A 10,708-nucleotide genomic window follows, 5' to 3' on the forward strand; every position below is an offset into this window, starting at 1 on the left:
GCCTTTAGCAGGAAGGATATTCTCGAGAAGGTTGAAAGATGGTTGAATGCATGTGAGGAGGCTCAGGTGACAATGCTCCATTTGATATTAATGACTTTCCTCAGTTAACTGGACGACCTAATTCTGCTGGAGGTGGTCAAGGACAATATGGTAATACTGCAATGCTACCAAATATTCTGATGATATCTAGACTATATATAACTTCTGACTACTCTTATTTGAAGGATCACTGAGAAAGCATGGAGTAAGCGTCAATGCCATTGTACAACAAAACCAGGAATTCAGCATTCAGAATGAAGATTTTCTAGCTTTACCAGGTAATAAAGGTGTGTGATCACCAATCACCATTGCTAGTCTCATTATGCATGTAATAGAGAAAAAAGAACTTACCCTTGTTTGACATGATATGAACGGCCACCTGTTCCTGTTACTAGCCACTCGTTCCTGTTACTGGTCCAGTTATTTTTTTAGCTTTGTGCACTTACATTTCATCTGTTATTATTTATATTTTTAGTTTGGATAATTGCATTCAGGCATTCACAATATATGCTATAATTCAGCACTATAGGATAATATACCCAATAAAGACAGCACAATGATGTATGTTCAACTTGTTCTTTTGCAACTGATCTCTTTCCAGCATGTCCAGGCCTTAATTATCTGAAATATGTTCCTTTTTTCGTCAAACCAATGTAGCTTGTTTCATGGGAAGAAGGTGGTTACAAGATTTCTGATTATCCGATGCCGAGAGGAGAGGTAGTGGTTGGCGGACACAGTACAACAAAAGGCTATAGGACTAAGTACAACAAAAGGCTATAGGACTAACTGTATTGTATGTGATATTCTGTGTGGCATGTGATATTATGTGTGTCTAATTTTTCATTTCTGTATTTTTTATTTTTTGTACTATGTGAATTTCATGATTTCTTATATCTTTGTGTACATGCATGTGATTTAATGGCAGTTGTGTATTTATGAGAATTTTGGTTTATTTTGTAGGATTCCGGCTCCCATCAAGTGACTCTTTCCCCTCACGTTGACTTTGCGGACAGATGTCTCAATTCTAGTGATGGAGCTACGAACAACAATCTGATGTCCTGATCGAGAGCGACGGAGCTAATGTTTGAACTTGTGAACTATGGATGTGAACTTGTGTGAATTTGTGAACTTATGTATTTGGACTTATGTGAATTTGCGAACTTATATATTTGGACTTATGTGAATTTGTGATATGAACATATATCAATGTGTTTGAAATCTGTATTGTATGTGATATATTGTGTTGCATGTGATATTTTGTGTGTCTATTTTTTCATTTTTGTATTTTTATTTTTTTTCTGGAAAAGGGTTAAGAACGTGGATACCCACGTTCTTAACCTTAAGAACGTGGGTACCGTCGAACTTATTGTGCAGTCTGTGCAGACCCACGCAGGGTTAAGAACGTGGGTACCCACGTTCTTAATGTTAAGAACGTGGGTACCGTCAAATTTATTGTGCAGTCCGCGCAGACGTCCGCAGGACACATAAGTTCGACGGTCACGTGGCCCCGTCGAACTTAAGGTTAAGAACGTGGGTGCCGTCGAACTTATGGGAAAAAATTCGACGGCCCCCGTCGAACTTAAAAACGCACGTTCTTAACATTAAGTTCGACGGTACCCACGTTCTTAACATTAAGTTCGACGGTACCCACGTTCTTAACCTTAAGTTCGACGGGGCCGTCGAACTTACTTCTCTAAGTTCGTCCAAAAATCGTCGTCGGCTATATTCGTCGGTAAACCCACGTTCTTACGGTAAGTTCGACGGCTTATTACATTAAGTTCGACGGTTTTTCACCCACGTTCTTTAACCAATTTCTTGTAGTGAATTCTTTTTCGCTTCACCCCTCCAGCACCTTTGTCAAGCCTTTCATAATCAGGGTATTCAAATTTCAACGCGTCCATTACCCGGTTCAATCTTCGTTTCAGCCGGGTACCGAAGGCTGCGGTCATCAGTTGATCTTCCTTTTTGGTATAATTCCCAAGTATCTCGTTGCACATGGTCTCAATCATGTCTAGCCATTCTTTACAAGGCCTCTTGAATTGTTTTTCAAATTTAAAACGGTAAGCAAGATGAACAAGTTCATGCTTCTTCCCCACTTCTTTCCTCTTCGGCATTCCCCAGCCACTTGACGTCGGATATGTTATATTCGCCAAGTATTCGTGCACCAAGTCCCTGGTACTGATCAGCTCAGCTACCACTCTAAATTCTACTTTAGCCAACTGACAGGGTCACCCTAGTTGCATATTGCATAAGGGCCTGGTCATTCCGAAGCTCAAACTCAGTGGACTCATGACCATGGTCATCAGCTTCTCCCACTTTTTCTCGTCAGCCTTCATATAGAACCACTCATTTTTCCAACCAGTTGGCCACTTCTTCCGGTAGCTAAGGACTGGTGCCTTTGTATCCTTTCGATACGCAAAGTTGTAAAAGCCAAAAAATTCATGAAGGCCATCTGCCTTGGCCTTCGTCTCATAGTGCAGCTCGTGCACCCAGCAGAAAGCTTCGGCATCTAGGCTCATCCCTTGGCTTCAGAGGGCCTAGATATAGACGCTGAGTCTAACAATAGCGTTGGGAGTTAGCTGATGAAGATATATTTCAAATTTCTTTAAAACTACCCCTATCATTTCATTCAGGTGGAATCGCAGCCCTGCTCTGAAGAAGCTCTTGAAAACGACAACTTCATCCTTCTTCGGCTCTAGGATAATCTCTTCTCCAGCAAATCGAATAAGTTTGCTCTTAGCTTCTCCAAAATAGCCCAATTTCATCATCATAGGCATGTCATCTTCCGTCACAGTAGATTTCTCAAAATCTAGATGACTAGGCTTCGTTGGGATCAAAATGTTGTAGTCTTCTTCACTCTCACCAATATTTTCACCCTCAACCATAGTTTATTCAGCTTCGACATTAGAAGCACCTTCGTCAGCCACAACCAGCCCTGATCGCTTCATTACTTCTAAAATCAATGTTGTTTCGGCGGCCTCGGTTTTGTCCCCCTCACGAGACACTCTAGCATTTGATCGTACTCTAGCCATTTTGATGGTTTTTACCATTTGACGAAGCTAACCTTAAACGATGAAGCGTTTGCTCGAAAGCGCAATGCAGAAAGCTTCGGCTATGGTTAAATTTTTTAACAGCAAAACAGTGCAATGGCAATGAATGTTGTGGTAACTCCTCACCAACCCGTCTGTTTATATAGTGCTGCAGGGGGAAGGTGAACCGCCAGGCCGCTTGCACTCGCTGAACGGTGGACCGCTCGACGCCTGGAATACTATAATCGTTTCTCGGCAACGAGCTAAGGGAAGGTGTTTTTCGGACCTTCGGCATTCCGAAGCCTTCGAGTTTTTCGCGGATCGAGCTTGTTACGAAAAACGATCTAGCACCGCGAAGGGGCTACTATTGGGGGCCTTCTTCTCCGCCGAAGGTCCTCTAAGCAAAAACACCTTCGGCAGGACGATATGCAAACACATACGACATGAAGATATATGCCGAAGCTACAATTGAAAGAGCTTCGGCATGATGGCATGCCTAAGACGAAGGATGGCACCGACTTAAAGAGGAAAAGACCACATAGTTCCTGATAGTTTGTATTATGATTATAATTAGTTATCAAGGGCATGAATGTAATTTTGTCTGGGCTGCTTCATGTGCCTATAAATAGATGAACAGTACCTCGTACTATTCACGCTGGATTGTAATCGCTCTGACGCCATTCCCTACTTTCTTATCTTATGTCAAGCCGAAGGTATAAATGTAATATTAATACCATTGATATTTGTTCATGTTTATATAATAAAGAATATGAATAGTCTGATGATTTAAAATGATTATTCATATTCCCTTTGCGTTTTATATGTCCTTATTTACATCTTTGCTTATGGAAATGATGAAGGTATATCCTTCATGACCTTCGTCTGAAGATCATTATATCCTAAGATAGATAATGCTTCGAAGGACGAAGGTCTTTTAACCATTAACATTTGTGTTGTCTTGTTCTTGGTTCATAGCATCTGAGAACAAGTGACCAACACCAGCTGCTCCTGATGTTCCAGCTCCCATTGCTGCAACCTCTGATGGCACGTACGGATGTGTTATTGTATGCTTGCAAATTTTCCAGGGCTACAATTAGCTCCTCCACCCAGGCTCGAGCATTTGCCTTGCAATCCCAGGCTATAGATCGTGAATTTATAGCCTAGTCTATAGCCATGTCTCGCTCCACAATCTCCCGCTGCAAACGGTCAACGTCTGCTGACATCTCAGCAATACGATGGCTATCACGCACACGCTCCCTGCTTCCATGGAGCAGTTTCGTCGTTAGTCTTTCGACTCTGACCTCCAGGATTTCAAAGTGTGAAATCCACTTTTGCCTTTAGAAGTGAAAATGTAAGAATAATGAGAGTAAAGCAGCAATAGATGAGAAAAGATTAAGAAAAGTTTAGAAAAGAATCAGAGTACCAAAGGTAAGTAGGTAAGGGTTGTCCAGTTCTATCTAGGTTTCGTCCTATAGTCAACATTGGCTCTGATCCCACTTCTGTCACACCCGGATTTAGGGGTCCAAAACCCAGGTGCGAAATCAAATGTGTGTTGGGATCAAGTCTCACACATATGATGACTCATGGTACAGAAATGAATGTCACATCTTTAATATATAACAGAGTTCTGTACAAAATAGCTAAATAGTTACAACATACGAAGACAGCGATCCAGCAACCATAGTTGACTGGGAGACGATGTCCTAGATCTCTTACGAACTCATCGTAGCATCCATCATGCGCCTCATCATGTGGCACCTATCCTTGACCTAAGGGGGATGAGTACAGCAAGGGTGAGCTCACATACGTTCATCGCTCAACAAGTTGTGGGGAATAATGTGCATGAACTCACCAAAGGTGGGAGCTCATGTGAAGTGTAAGGCTTACCAAAGAAGATGGTTAAAGCTAAACATTGCTTTTAAATTTGGTCAAAATTTTATTAGCAGTTACTAGGTATAAGTAGATACCAACACAATTAAATAAGAGATCACAATTGATAATTACACCCGTGATGCAATGCATATGACAGATTAAGTTTAGTTCCATAAATTAATCATGCGAGAGTCTTGAGTCACTCTTGACCGTGAGCATGGTTGATATACCAGTTTTACACTCTGCAGATGAAGTTGCACATCTTTACCCACAAGTCGTCTTACCCATTTGCCATGGCGTTGATCGGACCTCATACACCTCCACCGAGGAAGCGAGGCAGGGTGGCACTACGAGGCCATTCCAAAGTTCCACTAGTATGAGAATACCCACTACGGTTTCAGGACGAAGGAAGCATAGGAATCCCTCGTCCGAACTGCCATCGCAGCAGTTCGACCCGAGAACCTCCCTATACTCTAGCAGCGACGCCTCCCCGCTTGCCCCTTTCGGGTAAGGTAATCTCTCTATAGCTTTCCTAATTACTTGGCCAAGGGCATCTCATTCCACTCTTGTGGTAGCACTGTTATCTCAAGTTAAGCTCCATGTTCCAATTAACACAACGATCTTGTCATGAACAATAATTAAATAACAGTATAATTGGAACATGATCATAATGTAACATTAATCCCAAAACCAGGTAGAGCAATAGCAAATACTACCCAAAATTTCAGTGGTAAACAAGGTATGGGATAAATAATGCTAGGGAAACCTATTAGGTCCCATCAAATTAACCTGAGCATGTCATAGTGATTTACAAGAACATTATTAGACTCCAGATTCTCGGGTACCAACTTGGTCTTCAAACATCACACCAAACAAAAAAACAAACTGCATAATAATATTCTACGCGTCGTAACGAGATCGTAGGTTCGAGAATCACTAAATTTGGAGTTACTGTTATAAAGTTATGATTTTCTGAAGGTTTAAGTGTCTACTATAAAACAAATTAAGTGTATAATTCTAACCTATTTTTTATAACAATATAAGGTTACTAGATGATAAACAATATTAATATGAATCTAATGCAACTTGAATGGATCAAAAAGGAGTTAAAGTGAATTACTTAGGAATTAAACAAGTTTCTAGAATTATTTCTATATTAAATATCATTTTTGAATTAATTCTTACCAATTAACTGTGATAAGGGTTGCGGCCACAATTCTAAATAAGTTAAGGGTCACTTTTGTAAATGTCAGGGACCCCTGCAATGTTTTCAACATTAACCTAGACGGTGGGTGGTTTTCCATGTTTTTTAGGGTTTCATTTGCATTATTGGTTGGCCGAAGATGTTTGAATGGATCACGGCCGCCCGATCAAAGATGGACGATGTGGATTAAGTTGGCCATTACCAAACTGGTATGCAACGTGGAGCCTTGGATCTAGATCCCACGGCCCACAGTTGATCCGTGAACAAAAACGCAAGGGCACGATCCCACACGTTCACACATCGATCAACGGCTTCGATCGGTCGTGTCGAAACGTTATGCGTAGTCTAATCATGACCGCCAACCGTTAGATCGACGGTCGGGAGCCATTCCCCCTATCCTAATAGTGGAGCTCGGCGACGACCAGAGCTATCCCGGCGGCAGCATCACCGGACCTAGCAAACCCACAATTCTGAGCCCAAAAGTTCCATCTCGGAGCAGCTACACGAGGCGGAGGACATTCGAGCATGATGGGTAGGCCCTTACTGACTGTGGAGTCAAAGATGGGGGTTGCCCGCGATGCTCGGTGAAGTCGCGACGACGGTGAGGAACTAGCGGTGTTCCGGTGATGTTCCCCCGCGAGGCTCGTCGATGTTGGGAAATTGGGTCAATTAGTGGACGAGGGAAGCAGTCGCGGCCCTACTTATACCCAATGGCGAGGGGAACTCAACCGAATCGGTCGGGTCAAGATCCCGCAATCCCCGGCGGAGGTTCACAACGACCCAAGGCCAATTCGGACTCGAACAAGGAGACTGATGCGTTAGGCCCACAAGTCAGCGCCATGAGAGGGAGACTAGGGTAATGTGCGCCAGACGGGGCGGTCCACGAGCCAACGAAGGCAGAAACGCACACGGTGTGAAGATGGATGGCTGACGCCTAGACCCCCCCGGTCGGTGTCCAATTCACACCGGTGAGCGCAAAGGGTCAGTGACGAGGCGGGCCCACCCATCAGCGCAGCGGTGACAATGTGCCACTGGCGCGCGAAGAAGGGAGTTGGGTCGAGCGGCCGACTGGGCCCGTGCGGCTGGTGGCCGAGACGAGGTATGAGGAAACCGACCAAGGTGTCTTTTCCTTTTTTTCCTTTCTCTTTTCTTTTTCTTCTTTTATCCTTTCTTTTCCAAATTCTAATCTAAATTTTCAAACTAAGTTTTTAAATTCTTGTTTTAAATTTTAGATTTACAAATGTATAATGCCCTTCAAATGGGAGCATAAACTTTATTGTTTACAAATTTTATTCTTCTTTCTATTTAATTGTGGAAAGAATAAATGATTTTATTAAGATTGCCTTTCTGTTTTTATGTTTCATATTTTTATTTATAATTTGAGGTCGAATTTAAGTTAGGATTTACATAAAATGCATCACAACAAAATAATCAGCATGAGATGCACCTTTTGTATTTATTTATTTGTTATTTGACTACTTTAATTCCCTTAATTGAGTATGCCCAGAGAGAAGGAAAACACATAATTTCCAAAACTTTTTCATATGCGTATATTTATTTATTTATTTCATTATTTTTCCCTTATACAAATTTTGGGCTTTACAAAAAGTGGGAGCTCATGTGAAGTGTAAGGCTGATCAACAAATAATGGTTAAAGCTAAGCATTGCTTTAATAAGTTGATCAAATTTTATTAGCAGACACTAAATGTAAGTTTATACCAAACTAGAGTAATAATATATCAAAATTAATAACAAAACCACAATGCGATGCAAATGACAAATTGAGTTTAATTCCAAAAGTTTATCATACAAGAGTCTTGAGCTACTCATGACCGCGAGCACGACTAGTATACCAGTTTTACACTCAGCAGAGGTTGTGCATCTTTACTCACAAGTCATGCTACCCATTTGCCAAGGGATCTAGAAGTCTCATTCATCTCTACCGAGGAGACGAGGCAGGGTAGCACTACGAGGCCTTTCCAGAGTTCCAATAGTTCGAGAAACCCCTATACGAATTCAAGATGAAGGAAGCATAGGAATCCCTCATCCGAAAAGCTAAACAGACAGTCCGACCCGAGAACCTCCCTATACTCTGCAGTGATGCCTCCTCGCTTGCCCCTTTCAGGTAAGGTAGTCTCTGCCCAGCTTTCCTAATTACTTGGCCAAGGGCGTCCCATTCCACCCTTGTGGTAGCACTGTATTCTCAAGCTAAGCTCCATTTTCCAATTAACACCATAGTCTTATCATGAACATTAAAGAATAGAATAGTAATGATAAAGTATGATCATGAAGCATATTTATCTTAACACCCAAAACCACATAGAGCAATCCTGGGCAAGATGATCCAACGGGTGAGTGAAAAGAATGCAAGTGCGGTTTAACTCGAGATGGCAATTGCTCTGTTAATCCAGCCTCTCAAGGGCACTGTACGGGGGTATTTAAAGGTGCACGAGTGTCCAACGTCTCGATGTAAGGACGTTTATGCCCTCAGGCACCTAGATTATCCCCTGAATATTCCCATAAGGAAGGGTTACAGACTGTCATTACAGAAAAGCTATTACAAATCAGGCCCGTAACACGCTTCTCTGTGCGGGGCCTGTTACAATGGGACGAATCCCACGTGGGCCTCTAGGTTGGGTGAGGACGTGGGATGAGAAGACTTCGCCGTAGGCCTTCGTCTTGCGGTGAGGAGGACGGAGGGTGGTCCATGCCGTCTACTTGCCTCCGATGGTGCAGCGGGGTGGCGAAGGCCTGGAGCGAAGGGTAGCGTCTTCGCCTTCGCCCCAACATTTGCCCTCCGAGGGACTGGTTCGACTAAGTCATCTGGTGTCGAAGACGTCGCTAGATGGTGGAGACGCTGCCCTCGCTCGAAGTGGTTCCGCGGGGGTTTTTGATGTGACCGTTGACGAATGTGGTACTGTTGGACTGCGGGCTTCCCGAAGCGTCGCGTCCTGTGTATAAAAAGGGGGGCGCGACTCACGCTCTCTTACCTTTCTGTGCGCCGCAAAACCCTAGCATTTTGAAGTTGTTCGCCCGCTCGCCTGCCCTCCTTGCTCTTGTTCATCAGAGATCTGGCCCGCGTCAAGCAGACTGCGCACCGCCGCCGACGGTACGTAGTAATGTCGTCTTCTTCTTCATCCGCTGCGAATACGCCGCTGGGCAAATCGTCGTCTGAGGAAACCACGAGCGATCTGGCGGCGGTGGAGCTACACCTAGGCCACACGGTGGAGTTTGGTGTTTCGAGGATCTCCTCGGTTCGCGTGCAAGACATGCAGCAGTTGGGGCATTTTGGGAACGGAGTTGGACGAGTTCCAGGGGCAGAGGAGATTCTGGGCAAACGCGGCCAGAAAACATCTTCAGAGCAAACCATAAACAGCTGATAAAGCGCGGTTCAAGTCAGGGCCTCGTCTACCAAGGGACGCGACCTCATCCGAGCCTAGCCTCGGCCTCGGGCAGGAACAGTAGTCCTAGGCGGATTCACGCCTCGCCTGAGGGCCTCCCCAGGCAGTGAGCGCACCCTCGGCTCGCTTGAAGCCCAGCTTGGGCAGACTTAGTCGTGCAGCGACCTCGGCCGGATCACCCTCCCAACCGACCGTATCGCATGCGCATTTAATGTGGGGATCGCCTGACACCTTATCCTGGCACGCGTGCCTCAGTCGGCAAGGTCGAAGTGACCGCAGTCACTTCGCCCCTTTACTGACCGATCTGACGGGAAAACAGCGCTATTCACCCCGTTCCGACTGTTGTGCCAACCACCAGGGTAAAACTGAGTCACGATCTTCCACAAGTTCGGCCTCGGGCGCAACAGGGAGCTCCGCCTCACCCGACCCCAAGCCTCAGCCTCAGCCTCGGGAGAAGGTCTCCGCCTCGCCCGACCTTAGGCCACGGCCTCAGCCTCGGCCTCGGGAGAAGGTCTCCGCCTCGCCCGACCCCAGGCCTCGACCTCGGGAGAAGTCTCCGCCTACGCTACAGGGGATGCATCATTACCCTACTCCTAGCTAGCTGCCTCAGGCTATGAAGGAACAAGACCGGCGTCCCATCTAAGGTTACTCCGGTAACAGGTAATGATGGCTCCCCGCGTGCACCCATGACGTCGGATTGCTCTCAACCCCCTACGGAAGCAAGACAATGTCAGCAGGATCCATGCCACACCGACAGCTGTGCTTCTACAGGGCTCAAGGCACTTCCCCGACGGCCACGTTAGCTCGTGTACAGGGCTCAAGGCACTTCCCCACCAGCCACGTAGAGCATAGCTACACCCCGTTGTACAACTGGACATCTCCTTGCATCTATAAAAGGGATGTCCAGGGTCAGGTGGAAGGGGAGGTGGGGGTGGGCGCAGGGGCACGTGGAGACACAGACACGTTGACAGCGGGCTCTCTCTCTCTCGCTCTCGCCTTCGCCCTCTCGCGACGCTTGTAACCCCTACTACGAGCACCCCGGTGCAGGATAACATAAGCCTCATTTTTCCTCTTGTGTTCCATCTTTCATCAACTCATTTGGTCAGGGGCACGCAGCAACAAATTCACTGGTTGGCTGACGGACCTCGCGGGTCCGAAACGCC

Source organism: Zea mays, chromosome 1 (genome assembly GCF_902167145.1).
Source record: "Zea mays cultivar B73 chromosome 1, Zm-B73-REFERENCE-NAM-5.0, whole genome shotgun sequence".
NCBI lineage: Eukaryota > Viridiplantae > Streptophyta > Magnoliopsida > Poales > Poaceae > Zea > Zea mays.